Genomic DNA, 16,032 nt, shown 5'->3' on the forward strand with positions numbered 1-16,032 from the left:
ATGTATGTATGTGATTGTGTGTGAATGTTCTCAGGTGTGTGTGTGTGTGTGTGTGTGATTGTGTGTGAATGTTCTCGGGTGTGTGTGTGTGTGTGGTGTGCATGTATGTATGTGATTGTGTGTGAATGTTCTCAGGTGTGTGTGTGTGTGTGTGTGGTGTGCGTGTGTGTATGTGATTGTGTGTGAATGTTCTCAGGTGTGTGTGTGTGTGGTGTGCATGTATGTATGTGATTGTGATTGTGTGTGAATGTTCTCAGGTGTGTGTGTTGAAGTTCCGTTTAGTCTCCTCTAAAGGAGATTTTGGCAATGGCTTTAAGTGATGGAGGCATATGATAGATGAAGGTAATTTAAGGGTACAGTTCTATTGATTGACTTTTTGATAGCAAAAGGTTTAGGTGTCATTGATATAGAAGTACTTGAATATTTCTTTTTTGTTAGTGGTGTATACTGTATGTGGTGTTGCTTTTCATAAAGATGATTTAAAATGGATCATATAGTCTGACCTTATCTTTAGATTGTCCCCTTCCTCCCTTCTCTCCATTCTTCACTGATCTCTTTTCTGCTTTTGTATCAAAGACACAGAGACAGACAGAGAGAACTATTTTATATATCCATATAAAATTCAGAGTATGTATCCAAAAGTCCAGAATATACACAGGAATGTAGGATATATACCCAGAAATGGTGTTCAATTTTTAGTCTTACTAAAATTTTAGTCTTACTGTTCAAATTTTAGTCTTACTGTTGCTGAGCATAGTGACTTATTAGATCAACACAATATTGATTTGCCCCACTGACAAGACAGAGGAGCATTCTCTCTTTAGAAAAACATTTATTAAGCTCTCTCTCTCTCTCTCTCTCTCTCTCTCTCTCTCTCTCTCTCTCTCTCTCTCCCCCAGAGACAGGGTTTCTTTGTGTAGCAGCCCTAGCTGTCCTGGAACTCACTCTGCAGACCAGGCTGGCCTCACTGAGATGTGCCTGCCTTTGCCTCTCAAGTGCTGGGATTAAAGGTGTGCACCACCACCGACCAACAGTCTTGCAGTTTCTTATAAAGTAACACTTGTGTTTAACAGGCAACCCAGCCATCACTCATCTAAGTGGTCACCCAAGTGAAATAAAAGCTTATCTTCACATGATAAACTTGTATAAGAATGTTTATGATAGCTTGATTCATGATTAGCCCAAGCTGGAATGACTCAGATGTCCCTAAATCTGGTCAATGGTTATCCAAACTGTGGTATATTCAATCTGAGGAACTCCCCGAGCAATAAAAGGGATGAGCTTCTGACACCTGCAGGAAAAAAATGAATGAACCTCAGATGCTTTATGATAGATGAAAAAAGTCAATCTCTAGAAGCTTCATGGGGTCAGGAGACAAGGCTCAGCAGGTAAGGACACTTACCACCAAACAAGAGGACTGAATGGATCCATGAGAACCACTCCTCTGATGTCCACATGCATGTCATAGCACATGGGAGTACACACGCACACATGCACACATGTCATAGCACATGGGAGTACACACACGCACACATTCATGTCATAGCACATGGAGTACACACACATGAATGCACTCCTGCGTTAGCACACTCAAACTCACACGCACACACACACAGCTGTGATTCCATTGAGTCAGCTGGTTTGAAACTAGACAAAAGAGTCACTTTCTCAAGATGATCCCTGGGAAATGCAAAGGGGAGGGGTTGGCTTTGAAACAGCAAGGGTCTTGACCCTAGAATATTTTGACAAGCTGAATTCAGGAAAAATAAATGAATGTGTGCCGCAGGGTCAGCTGAGAAGCTGAGGAAGTATCGCCAGTCTTGGTGGCAGGAAGGGAGAGCACTTGCAGACAACCAAGGCCTTGGGCCTCCAGGAAACTCTGCAGCTTGGCCTCTGCCCAACCCCCTCAGTGGTGGTATTAAATTGGGGGTGATGGTGGGGTGGGGGTTGGGAGGAGGCCCTTCTGCATCTGGTCTGTGCTGGAGGGCCCAGCATAGAAACCACGGTTCTATTTTGATGCAGAAAGAATGGTACTGTAAAACTGAACTCAGACTCATTCTGGAAAACTCTAAAACTCAAAGCAGACACGAAGCTCTAATATCATACTTGATTAGAGAAAGAAGATTAAAGGCCAGGTTAATAATTATCATTTGAGTATTGGCCCTCGTCTCTTTTAATCTTGATAGAGGAAGGCCCGGAGACCATGAAAGAGTGTGGAGCCGGCACTCAGCTGCTTTAGTTTGCTCATTTGGTCTAGAGTTCTAACACTGCACGGATTCACATCTGTCAAGCAGGGAAAGCTGCTAGATCTAAATTTAAGTTACCCCGGGGAACTTTCTATGCCCCGGCAGGCTCAGGTAGCTGTAGGCTGATCATACTGTAACCTAATGTTGACAGTAAAGCCAGGACGAGTTCTGTCAGCAGTGAGGTCTGTGGTCTGGGTCTTCAGTTGAGACCAGGCCACAAAGGAGAAAGGAAACGCAGTGGGAGGGGGGCCTGAATTCGGTCCCTCCGAGGAATTGCCCGCTGACCTTCAGAAAAGACCTTATATTTGACAAGGAAGTGCGTTCTTCATGCTAACCTTGTGAAACTAAAAAAAAAAAAAAAAAAAAATGATGCCCAACTAATTTTCAATTCCAATTTAGTCAGCTAGTCATTGGCTGATGTAACACGCTCTCATGGAAGGCAGGTTCAGTGACTACAAGTTGAGTTGGTAACAGGGCTTAGTGTCTCAAGCCTGGAATCCCAGCACGTAGGAGTGACAGTTGCCGAGAGTCTAGGCCAGCCTGGGCTACACATCAATAAACAAACTAGCAAACAAATATTCCTGCATATTCTCTAAGACTCAGTGGATAAACTTGGCAGGTTTTCTCTACACATCTGTGAGTCTCTCTTTCCCAGCTACATCACCATTTGATACTGATTCAATCCTCAGCGGTACACAAACAATCTAACAAACAGACAAGCCACACATTGTGGCTCATGACTGCAATTGTAGTACTCCGGAGGCTGAGGCTGGAGAATCATGAGCTTCAGACAGTCCGGGCTACAATTTAAGTTCTAGTCCACATGTCAAGAAGATATTTGACTATAAATAAAAAAAGCAAAAGAAACCTAACGGAAAGAGCCCTAAGACTCAGTAACTCAGAAATCATTCCCCTAAGTAGCAGAGCTAGAATCCCAGCCCCAGGGTGCCATCATTGGTACACAAATAGCTTGTCTCACATCCTCTCAGAAAAAAGGAGCAGAGAGATAGGGAGGGACAGAAGGGGGGAATAGGGAGGGACAAAAGGGGGTAGAGATGGACAGAAGGTGGGGTAGGGAGGGAAGAAGGTGGAGGTAGAGAGGGACAAAAAGGGGGTTTGGTGATGCCCAAAGGATGCCATCCACAATATTTTTTCCAAAAGTATCTGAAAAAGAAAAAGTACAGAAGTTTTTTCTAGTTAGCTTTTCTATTCTTTTTCCTCTGAATCCTGACCCCTTGTGTCCCATTGTGCCTTATGAAATACCTTGCCAACATTTCTTGGAAACGTCTATCAAGTGGCTATCTGTGGCAGAACCCTCCAGGTCTTGGGAATGGCTGACTGCTTCCAGAAGGCTTTGGAAGGCAAGGCTGTCTGGTACTGGGGGAAGTTTTGGAGAGTAGAGGAGCCTTGGTGGGAAGTGTTTTCATTTTCAAGTTGCTTTTGCAACAGGCCATCAGGTTGCCTAGAGTCTGAAAAGGTAAAATGAAAAGGCAGGTTTGGTGGCACATCGCTGTGACCCCAACACGCACTTACTCAGGAGATAGAAGAATTAAGAGTTCAAGGTTACTATGAACTACATAGTGAGTCTGAGGCTGGTCTGGGTTACATAAGACCCCGTGTGAAAAAATAAATAAATAAATACAATGAAGACAGCAGGCTCACCTGGAACAGCACGTTGTGATCCAACTAGCAGATGGTTCCAGTGGGTTCAGCGGCTCCCTCTCCTTATATTTAACTTCACGCACTTTTTGTCTTCATCTACAGGCGGCGCAGTAAAAAACACTGCTTTGATGCTCCGAGTGCCTAAGGGCTTTCATCAGAGTGGTGCTGAAGCCTGGGAAGAAGGCAGCAGCTTCAGAAGACAGGGAAGGCATTGGGTCAAAGTCAGAGACCAAGAAGAGTAACTGAGTGCGAAGAGAAACCAGAGAAAGGCTGCAGGAGTGGGCCTTGTCCTGTACAAGGACAGACCAGTCAGAAAGCCTCACTGAGCAGCCAATCTGCCACACGCAAGATATGCTCCTAGAAGGTAGATAGGTTTCGAGCCTGGGTCAAGAGGAAAAGTTTAGATTGGGGGAAGGAAGAAGCAGCATATCGTATACCTCCTTGAGACTCAATGCTGTGAGAACAAACTCCCGGCTGAACCGCAAGACCAGTGGGTACCGCTCCACTCGTCCGAGAAGCTGTGGCGGTGTGGCTCTGTTTTCCAGCCAGCGCCCACTCACAGCCTCCTGCGGCATTAGCGAGGAAGAGCATGACAGGAAGGCAGGACATTGTGACTGAGTTTGACTTCTTTGTCGTGGTAACTGACAATGTCCCCGGTGCAGACAGATCTGATAATACTGGAATACTGCTGCCAATGTTGGCATGAAGCCTTTCCCAAGTTTCTGAAGGACTCGAGTTCCTGTAAGCCACATGTGCTGTGTGGGGATCTCATTTGGCTCATGAAGAAACCCCAAAGAAAACAAAAGAATAAGACTTTGGAAAACTGCTTCAGAATTTACTACTGGTTGGCAGCTTCTGGCATCTCTACTTCAATACTACCTATGCTTATACTTTAGTACTTACATGATGAATGTTTGTCCAAGAATGTTGATTGGTGCTATGATAATTTTTGGTTGTCACACTCTCTTTTACTTGAATTGTGTGACAGCAAGATCTGTTCCAAAACTTTGGTAGTAACCACTGTTCCGTCACCCTTTACCTGGCACTGGGACCCCCTCCTGAAGTACCTTTATGATATCTTCTTATCTCATCTTTAGGTATCCTTTAGGCCCAAGGCTTTTGTAAAAATTGTTTTTATTGAGCTATACATTTTTGTTTACTCCCCTCTCTTCCTCCTCTCTCCCTTTCTATCCTCTACTGTGATCCCACGCTCCCAATTTACTCAGAGATCTTGTCTTTTTCTTCTTTCCATGTAGATCCATGTTGTCTCTCTTAGGGTTCTTTTTGTTGTCTAGGTTCTCTGGGATTGTGGACTGTACATTGGTTTCTCTTTGCTTTATGTCTAAAAGCCACTTATAAGTCAGTACATATGATATTTGTCTTTCTGGGTCTGAGTTACCTCACTCAATATGTTGTTTTCTAGTTCCATCCATTCGCCTGCAAATTTCAAGATGTTACTATTTTTTACTCCATTGTGTAAATGTACCACATCTTCTTTATCCATTCTTCAGTTGAGGGGTTTCTCACTGGTTTCCAGGTTCTGGCTATTATGAATAATGCTGCTATGAGCATAGTTGAGCACATGTCCTTGTAATATGATTGAACATCCTTTGGGTATGTACCCAAAAGTGATATTGCTGGGACTTGAGGTAGGTTGTTTCCTAATTTTCTGAGAAATCACTATACTGATATCTAAAGGGGCTGTACCAGTTTGCACTTCCACCAGCAATGCAGGAGTGTTCCCTTTACCCCACAACCTCTCCAGCATAAGTTGTCATCAGTGTTTTTGATCTTGGCCATTCTGACATGTATAAGATGGTATCTCAAAGCTGTTTTGATTTGCATTTCCCTGATGGCTAGGGATGTCAAGTATTTCCTTAAGTGTTGTCATTTTAGATTCCTCTGTTGAGAATTCTCTGTTTAAGTCTGTACCCCATTTTTTAAAAAAATTGGATTATTTATTCTTTTGATGTCTACTTTCTTGTGTTCTTTGTATATTTTGGAGATCAGTCATCTGTCCAATGTGGGGTTGGTGAAGATCTTTTCCAATCTGTAGGCTGTCATTTTGTCTTGTTGACTGTGTTCTTCTTTTTACAGAAGCTTCTCAGTTTCAGGAGGTCCCATTTATTAATTGCTGCTCTCAGTATCTGTACTACTGGGGTTCTATTTAGGAAGTGGTTTCCTGTGCCAATGCAATCAAGTGTACTTCCCACTTTCTCTTCTATAAAGTTCAGTGTGGTTGGCTTTATGTTGAGGTCTTTGACTCATTTGGACTTGAGTTTTGTGCATGGTGATAGATATGGGTCTATTTTCATTCTTCTACATGTTGATATTCAGTTATGTCAGCACCACTTGTTAAATATGCTTTCTTTTTTCCATTTGATACTTTCTGCTTCTTTGTCAAAAATCAGCTGTTTGTAGGGTGTGGATTACTATCTGGGTCTCCAATTTGATTCCATTGGTCATCCTGTCTGTTCTTATGCCAATACCAAGCTGTTTTCATTACTGTAGTTCTGTAGTAGAGTTTGAAGCCAGGGATGGTGATGCCTCCAGAAATTCTTTTATTGTACAGGATTGTTTTGGCTATTTTGGGTTTTTTGCTTTTTCATACGAAGTTGAGTATTGTTCTTTCGAAGTCTGTGAGGAATTTTGCTCGGATTTTGATGAGCATTGCATTAAATTTGTAGATTGCTTTTGGTAAGATTGCCATTTTTACTATGTTAATTCTACCTACCCAAGAGCAAGGGGGGGGGTCTTTTCATTTTCTGGTGTCTTCTTTTATTTATCTCTTCAAAGATTTAAAGTTCTTGTCATATTTGTTTCACTTGTTTGGGTAGAGTTGCTCCCAGATATTTTATGTTATTATGAAGGGTATTGATTCTTTGATTTCTTCCCCAGACCTTTTATCATCTGTGTACAGGAGGGCTACTGATTTTTTGAGTTAATCTTGTATTCTGTTACGTTACTGAAAGTGTTTATGAGTTGTAGGAGTTCTCTAGTAGAATTTTTTGGGGTCACTTATGTAAACTATCATACCATCAGCAAATAGTAAGAGTTTGATTTCTTCTTTTCCAATTTGTGTCCCCTTGATCTCTTTTTGTTGTTATTGCTCTAGCTATGACCTCAATTACTATATTGAATAGATATGGAGAGAGTGGACAACCTAGTCTCATTCCTGATTTAAGTGGGATCACTTTGAACTTCTCTCCATTTAGTTTGATGTTGGCTGTTGGCTTGTTTTATATTGCCTTTATTATGTTTAGGTATATTCCTTGTTATCCCTGCTCTCTGCAAGACTTTTTATTATAAAGTGGTGTTGAACCATCCCTGCATCTCTGGGATGAAGCCTACTTGGTTATGATGGATGATTTTTTTTGATGTGTTCTTGAATTCGGTTTGCCAGTATTTTTGAGTATTTTTACATCAACGTTCATGAGTGAGATTGGCCTGTAATTCTCTTGCTTAGTAGTGTCTTTGTGTGGTTTGGATATCAGGGTAATTGTAGCCTCATAAAAAGGGTTTGGCAATGTTACTTCTGTTTTTATCATGAGGAACAATTTGAGAAGTATTGGTATTAATTCTTCTTTGAAAATCTTGTAGAATTCTGCACCGTAACCATCTGGTCCCTGGCTTTTTTGGTTGGGACACTTTTGATGACTGTTTCTATTTCCTTAAAGGTTATAGGTCTATTTAATTTGCTTATCTAGTCTTGATTTAATTTTGGTAAGTGATATCCAGAAAATTGTCCATTCCCTTTAAGTTTTCCAATTTTGTGGAATACAGTTTCTTGAAGTATGACCTGAAGATTCTCTGGATTTCCTCCGTGTCTGTTGTTATGTTCCCCTTTTCATTTCTGATTTTGTTAATTTTGATATTTTCTCTTTTTGCCTTTTGGTTAGTTTTGATAAAGGTTGTCTATTTTGTTGGTTTTGTCCAAGAACCAATTCTTTGTCTCATTGATTTTTTTGTATTGTTTCTCTTTTGTTGATTTTACTTCTCAATTTGATTATTTCCTACCATCTAGACTTCCTGGGTGAGTTCACTTCTTTTTGTTCTAGAGTTTTTAGGTGTTCTGTTAACTCACTAGTATGGGATTTTTTTCTCCCAGCATTTCTATGTAGGCATTTAATGCTATGAACTTTTCTCTTAACACACTTTCATTGTGTCCCATAAGTATGGGTATGTTGTGTGGTCATGAATTTTAGGAAGTCTTTAATTTCTTCCTTGACCTATTGGTTATTCAGATGAGCGTTGTTCAATGGACGTGTGTTTGTGCATTTTCTGAAATTAGTGTTGTTGTAGAATTTAAAACTAGGAGACCTGATAAGATATATGGGGTTATTCCAAATTTTTTCTATCTGTTGAGGTTTGCTTTGTTACCAAGCATTTGGACAATTTTTGAGAAGGTTACATGAGGTGCTGACAAGAAAGTATATTCTCTTATGTTTGGATGGAATGTCCTAGAGATGTCTGATAAGTCTATTCGAGATATAACATGTTAGTTCCCTTATTTCTTTATTAACTTTCTCTCTGGAAGACCTGTCCAGTGATGAGAGTGGGGTGTTGAAGTCTCCCACTATTAGTGTGTGGGGTTAATGTGTGATTTAATAAGCTTTAAAAGTGTTTCTTTTACATATGAGGGTGCCCTTGTATTTGGGGCATAGACATTCAGAATTGAGATTTCCTCCTGCTGGATTTTTCCTGTGACAAATATGAAATGTCCTTCTTTGTCTATTTGGATTGATTTTAGTTTGAAGTCTATTTTGTTGGATATTGGGACAACTATACCAGCTTATTTCTTAGGTCCATTTGATTAGAAAGTGTTTTCCCAACCCTTTATTCTGTGGTGATGTCTGTCTTTGAGGTTGAGGTATGTTTCTTGTATTCAGCAGAAGAATGGATTGTGTTTTCATATACAATCTGTTGGCCTGTGTCTTTTTACAGGTGAGTTGAGTACATTTATATTAAGGGATATTTATGACCAGTGATTGCTAGTTCCTGTTATCTTAGTTTTTATTGTTGATGATGTTATTGTGTGTGTGCTGCCCTTATTTAGGATTTCCTGCTATGAGATCATGTATTGTCTGGGTTTGTGTGTGTGTGTGTGTGTGTGTGTAGCTAACTTTTTGGGTTGGAGTTTTTCTTCTAGTACTTTGTATAGGGCTAGGTTTCTGGCTAGGAAGTGTTTAAATGATTCAGTCATGGACTATCTTGCTTCAACCATCTATGATGATTGAAAGTTTTGCTGGGTATTGTAGTCTGGAATGGCATCCATGGTCTCTTAATGTCTGCATAATCCTTGATCAAGAAATTTTGGCATTCATTGTTTCCATTGAGAAGTCAGTTGTAATTCTGATAGGTCTGCCTTTATATGTTCCTTGGTGTTTTTCCTTTGCCGCTCTTAATATTCTTTCTTTATTCTGTATGTTTAGTGTATTCTGTATGTTTATGTGGTGAAGGGACTTTTTTTTCCAATCCAGTCTATTTGGTGTTCTGTAAGCTTCTTGTGTTTTCATAGGCATGTCCTTTTTCAGGTTGGGGAAGTTTTCTTCTATGATTTTGTTGAATATATTTTCTGTACCTTTGAGTTGCAGTTTTCCCTCTTCTATCCCTATTATTTTGAGGTTTGGTCTTTTCATGGTGTACCATATTTCCTGGATATTTTGTGTTAAGTTTTTGTTAGATTTATATTTTCTTTGACTGATGAATCTATTCTCTCTATCATATCCTCAATGCCTGAGATTCTCTCTTTCATCTCTTGTATTCTGCTGTTTATGGTTTCATTTTTGTTCCTGATCATTTATCCATATTTTCCATTTCCAGAGTTCCCTCTGTGTATGTTTTCTTTATTCTCTCTATTTTAGTTTTCAAGTCTTGAATCATTTATTTTACCTGTTTGATTGCCTTGTCTTGGTTTTCTTTAAGGGATTTGTTGATTTCTTCCATTTTTTGTTTTTCTTTTCCTCTATTTCTTTAAGGGAATTTTTTATTTCCTCTTTAAGGGCCTCAATTATTTTCCTAAAGTTATTTTTAAGGTCTTTTTCTTCTGCTTCATCTATATTGGAGTGTTCAAGTCTTGATGTTGTAGAGTCACTAGTTTTTGGTGGTGTTGTGTTGCTCTTTGTGCCATTGAGTGTGTTCTTACCTTATTGTTACCCATATTTTCCTCCAATTGGTGTAGTAGAGGCTGTGTGTCCAGTGATCATTCTCTCACGTGCCAGTGTGTTCAAGACTTATCTGGCTGCTTCTTATGAGTCAGGCCACAGTTCCAGACACTCTGTGCTCCCAGAGGTAGCTTGGCACTCCCTGGTGTGGCCTGCCTGCCACTCTGGAAGGTTGGCTTTTATTTTTGTAAGTCTTCCTGCTCAGCTTCATATGTTAAAGCAAACGTCTGATTTCTTTTGTTCAAGTAAAAATAGAAGTCCTACTTTTTAAAAAAAGAAAGAGGAAAGAAAAAAGAAAAGATGGATCTGGTACCTTTTTTTCCTGCAGGTGGTAGGCAAGGCTAGAAAGCAATTCAGCTTCTCTAAGGAAAGAACCACAAAATACATCACACGTGGAAGAAAACTGTGAATGTATGTGAGAACACAGAAGCTTTTATTAGGACCCCAGTTTTTGGTTCTAGTCAGTGCCCAGAGCAACCAGTGAGGCAAAACTTTACAGCTAACTGTTGCAAGGAGCAGGCTTGCTTGTTCGTCCCAGCCCTCCCTACCCCACACTACCTCAGCCCCTGAAATAACCAAACAGAAACTGTATTAATTAAAACACTGCTTGGCCATTAGCTCTAACTTCTTATTGGCTAACTCTAACATATTAGTTTAACCCATCTCCATTAATCTGTGTATCACCACGTGCAGTGGCTTACTGGGGATTCTAACTGGCGTTCATCCTGGCGGAGGATCCATGGCTTCTCCCTTGCTCTGCTTTCTTCTTCCCAGCATTCAGTTCTGTTTTCTCCGCCTACCTAAGTTCTGCCCTATCAACTAGGCCAAGACAGTTTCTTTATTCATTACCCAGTGAAAGCAACACACAAACAGAAGGAACTCCCACACCAGCTAACAACTAAAGGGGTTTATTTATTTATTTACTTACATATGCCAGGCTGGCCTGTCTAGCCAAGGTTGGTTGGCCTTGGTCTCGCCATCTTCTTGCTCCCAGTTCCCAAGTGCTGAGGTTACAGGTGTACCTCATAAACTCTTTTTCCTCTTTTTGAAACATTACTGTTCTCCTGACAAAGTCATTTTTTTAATCTTTTTTTTTTTTAAATTGTAGTTTTGTTCTCTATTTCTTGAGTGCTGGGATTAAAGACAATATCACGCCCAGGTTTGACCTTGAATCTGGGTTTGTGCGTAGGAGGCGAGCACTGACTGAGCCACATCTCTAGCTCTAAGACACTTTTAATCTCAACCCTGGGGAGGTAAAGGAAGAAAGATCTCTGCGAGTTTGAAGTTAACCTGGTCTATGTATCAAGTTCTAGGTCAGCCATGTCCATATAGTGAGACCCAGTCTCAAAAGACCAAACCCAAACAACCAAAGAAGCCACAATGAAAGGAAGCAACATTCATGCCAACGTTGAGCTGCTTGGCAGACAGGTACAAGTGGTCTCTAACCTGAAATCATGACTTTTGATGCTTAAGGAGCAGGGGCACTAATACCTGGCCAAATAGGAGACAGCCAAAATTCCTCTCTGAATAGAAGAAAGTGAGGAGGAGAGATACAAGGAATGTAACCAGATCTGCCTGGAACTGTAGCTGATGAAGATTCACAATAACAGATCCTTGAGTGAGTTTTGGAGTTTACACTGATGCAGCCCAGATCATCTGAGCTTGTTAGTGCAAAAAAATGCCCTTAGTGATGATCATATGCTGAGGGAACCTAGTAGGAGCAAAAGCTGGAGAGAGACCATGGATGCAGGCTATACAGACTTTACACAACCCCAAATCAGACAGACAGACAGACAGACACACGCGCACGTGCGAACTCACACATGCATCTGCCCGCACAATGATTGTGGGGGATGTCACGGCGCAGAAACGTGAAGATTCCATGACTTGAGATGCTGAGGTGAATGGACCTGGCTGCAGCTGGACCAGCTGGTTTTATTGGTACAAAGATAAAGCCTGCTTAAGGGTGGTGAGGGGTTTAAGACTAGCAGGAGGTGCGAGTTCCCTTCAGTCATTAGTGACGGTTAAAACTGAGACACCCCCGGTGTTGAGGCACCTGGTGAAGGACTTTATGTCAGCATCAAGGGTTGTCTCAGACTGTTTTGAGAGAAGATTTTCCGGAATGTCTGGCGAGGGCTAGCATATGTAAGACAGGAGACAAACGATGAGATGTGGTGTCTGCTGAGCTGCCTGGAGAAGGATAGCTTACCTTAGAGCCCAAACTGGAGGAAAACGTGGGGAACTTTTTTATTTCACCCACAGTGTGTGCACTGTGTCCCGCAGGACAGGAAAGCCCTCTGTGGGGTCTTAGAGAAGCCAGTACGGCAGAACTATTTGCTAAGTACAGTTATGCGTTTTGTCTACTTGCATGTCTGTGCAACACATGTGTGCCTGGTGCCCAAAGAGACCAGAAGAGGGCATCAGATCCTCTGGAACTGCTGTGTAAGTGCTGGTAACCAAAGGTTGGTCCTCTGAAAAAGCAGGGCTTGGCCACTGTCTGGTTCTGTGAAGTGTCTCCGTCAGCTGGCTGCCAGTGCTCTGAGCCACCTCTCTAGCCCCATCACTTACATTTTCAGTGGTTTGGGGAGCCAGATACACATGGTGGCACACACCTGTAATCCTAGTACTTGAGAAATGGAGACGTAGAAGGATGAGGAGCCCAAGATCATTCTCAGCTACACAATGAGTCTGAGGCTTGCTGATCTCCAAGAATAACAGCATACACACTCACATACACACCATACAACAACAACAACAAACAGAACCCTAAGAGTTTGGATTGAGAAAAAGGCACCATTCTTCATATGTTCCCCATTTCCCCGTGCCACACAACCCTCGTCCCTACCACACTGATCTCTTTGTTACAGCTGATGTGTTCGAGGATATTCATTATTTGTTTACTTTTACAACCAAGCTCATGTGTCCCAGGCTGGTCTGAAGCTCACTTCAGAGATGATCTCAAGCTTCTCTAATCCTCCTGCCTCTACCTCCCAAATGCTAGGTTACAGCTGTGCACCAACAGACACACTTCTGGGAATTGGGTTTTAATTTCTTTTCTTTTCTCTTCTTAAAAAAAATTATTTATGTATGCAGTGTCCTGCCTGCATATATGCCTGCACGCCAGAAGAGGGCACCAGATCTCATTATAGATGAAGGTGAGCCACCATGTGGTTGCTGGAAATTGAACTCAGGACTTCTGGAAGAGCAGCCAGTGCTCATAACCTCTGAGCCATCTCTCCAGTCCCCTCTATTCCTTCTTTTGAGACATGGTTTCTCTGTGTAACCCTAGTTGACCTGAAATTCATGCTGTAGACCAGGCTGGCCTGCCTCTGCCTCCTGAGCGTGGGGAGGCACGCACAACTGTGCCAAGCCTGGACAGTTTTTGTTCTGTTTTGAGGTGCTGAAGATCAGACTGGAGGTATTGTACACATTAGGTAACCTATAACTGGCAGTCAAGATTTCTAATTTTTATATTATTTTTGTTCCATGCTAAAAGTTAAGCCCAAGGCTTTGTACCTGCTAGACAAAAACCTTACCACTTGAGCCATATATAGATCCAGGTCTAATCAAGTCCTAAAGTTTCTTTTGGCCTGGCACGGTGGTAGTGAGTGCCCATAATTTCAGCACTCATTCTCATATACTTGAGAGTTTCAGAATAGTCTGGGCTGTCTGAGATACTGAATCAGGCACAAAACAAAGCAAGTGGTGCAGCCTTTAGTCCTTGCACTTGGAAGGCAGAGAGGCAGATCATGGAGTCTGAGGCTAGCTTAGTCTGTAGAGCAAGTCCGGGAACAGCCAGAGCTACATGGAGAAACCCTCTCTGGGGCAGGGGGGAAGGAGGGGACATTTTATTTGTTTGTTTATTTATTTATTTATTTATTTATTTATTTATTTATTTATTTATTTAGTGTGTGTGTGTGTGTGTGTGTGTGTGTGTGTGTGTGGTGTACGAGTGTGCAGGTGAGAGGACCTATGAATACACATGAGGCTTCTTGCTTGAGAGAGGGTCTCTTCCTGAGCCTGAAGTTCGCTGGTGGGTAAACTTTTGGAATCTGTCTTTGGTTCCCCAGTGCTGAAGTTACAGGCATACATGAAGCCATGCCCAGATTTTTTTTTTGTTTTTTGTTTTTTCGGGACAGGGTTTCTCTGTGGCTTTGGAGCCTGTCCTGGAACTAACTCTGTAGACCAGGCTGGTCTCGAACTCACAGAGATCCGCCTGCCTCTGCCTCCCGAGTGCTGGGATTAAAGGCGTGCGCCACCACCGCCCGGCCCCATGCCCAGATTTTTAGGTAGACTTGGGAGATTCAATTTCAGGTCCTTCTGCTTGCAAAGCAAGGGTGCCTACCCTGTGAACCATCTCCCCAGGCCCCACCATTTTATTTTAAAATCAAAGCTATACCAAACATTCTCAGGCAAAAATATCCCAGGTGAGAGGGAGCTGGGAAAGTCCAGACGCCCTGTACAGAACCTGTGCTTAAAGGAAAGTGAGGAGCCCTGCTCAGTCCCCAGGGCCACCTTGAAGAAGTCATCTTGTGTTTCTCAGAGTCACACAACCAAAGCAAAGTATAAAGGCGAGCTTCATGCTTCTGAAGACCTGTCAGCAGCCGCAGGGCAGACTGGCATCAAACGAAGACCATTTCACAAAAGTGCAGAGATTTGCGTTAGAAATCGCAGGTGAAAAATATTGCTATTCTTTGGCGGAACCATCTTTTCTCCCTGGACAGGGCTTTTATCTCTACGCCTCGGCCAGGGAAGGGCAAAGAGTTTCAATCTGTGCAGAAGGAAAATGAGGGCGGATTTGCACGCGGTCCAGCTCCAGAAGTGCTCCGAATTTTGCTTTGTTTAGGTCCTTGGCACGGGTGGTAAAATGGACAGCTAGAGTGGGGGAAGTGGGCTCCCAGAGCTGCGTCGAAACTGCTAGAAGATGCAAATTGATAAATAAACATTAAAACAATGAGGTAATCCTTTCACAAAGGACAAATTGCTAATCTAACCTCAACGCCAGGAAGACCGCCTCCGTGGAACAAAGGCAGCTTTCAGAGCCTCAGTTTTATTTGTAAACTGGCAGCAGCCGGTCAGTTAAATGGATTTAGTCTCACCTGCCTCCAAGGGGGAAAGCGGGCGGCAGGTAATCCTCTCTGGCTTCAAACGTCTCAGGAAATCGGTCACCTGATCTGACCAGGAAAGGCCTTGGAAACTGGGCCAGATTTTAGCCACTTTAGGGAAACAGCCAACCTGTTCCTCAACAATAGGTCCAGTGTGTGAGGGGAAGGGGCTGGGAGGGGCAAGCCTTCCCGGCTTAGACTAAAGAGAGGCCTCGGGTTAGGGCTTCAGGATCTGAAAGGGCCTTCTCTTGGGAAAGGGGTTGAAGGCAACTCCTCCAGTGACTCCCCAAGGACAAAGTGTCTGTCACCTGGGTTCCTTGCTGTGGGGACGCTAGGCCTTCCCTGTATGCTCTTGCTTGTTCCCCAACTCCTTACCTCCTCACCAGGGCTGTCATCCTCTCAAGGTGTGAGAGGAAGGGACAGAGAGACTGGCAAGGAGGTGACACTCACACAGCTGGCCTTGTCAAAAAGTTAATCACCTCAGCCACCAGATAAGTCCCAGGCTCTGTGACCTTTGGCCTCCTTTACTCTGTGACTGGCCACCCATCACCCTACTTCCTCCAAGTGGAAAATCAAGGTGTTCTGGTGGGGTGAAGGGCAAGGCGGCTCCACAAGGGTTGTCCAGGGCTGTATTTCTGTGTAGTAACCAGCCCTCTTCAGTCGAACCCTGCTGGGGTTCAAATGCACTCACAGTTTGGGTCTCTGGAAGGTGTAAGAACCCAAAGCTGGGCCCAGAGAGGTGGCTTAGCTGGCAAAGTTGCTCGCTGCTGACCTGGGTTCAAGTCTCTGGGACCCACATAGTGGAAGAAGAGAATTGACTCCTGAAAGTTGTTTGTTGTCCTCTCTTCTCTGTGC

General features: G+C 42.7%; 1 pseudogene; it reads left to right on the forward strand.

The window, feature by feature from the left end:
- The first annotated feature begins 3,576 nt into the window (after positions 1 to 3,576).
- LOC113457091 lies at positions 3,577 to 4,983 on the forward strand (annotated as a pseudogene).
- Positions 4,984 to 16,032: the final 11,049 nt, after the last annotated feature.

This window comes from Microtus ochrogaster, chromosome 18 (assembly GCF_000317375.1).
Source record: "Microtus ochrogaster isolate Prairie Vole_2 chromosome 18, MicOch1.0, whole genome shotgun sequence".
Taxonomy (NCBI): Eukaryota; Metazoa; Chordata; class Mammalia; order Rodentia; family Cricetidae; genus Microtus; species Microtus ochrogaster.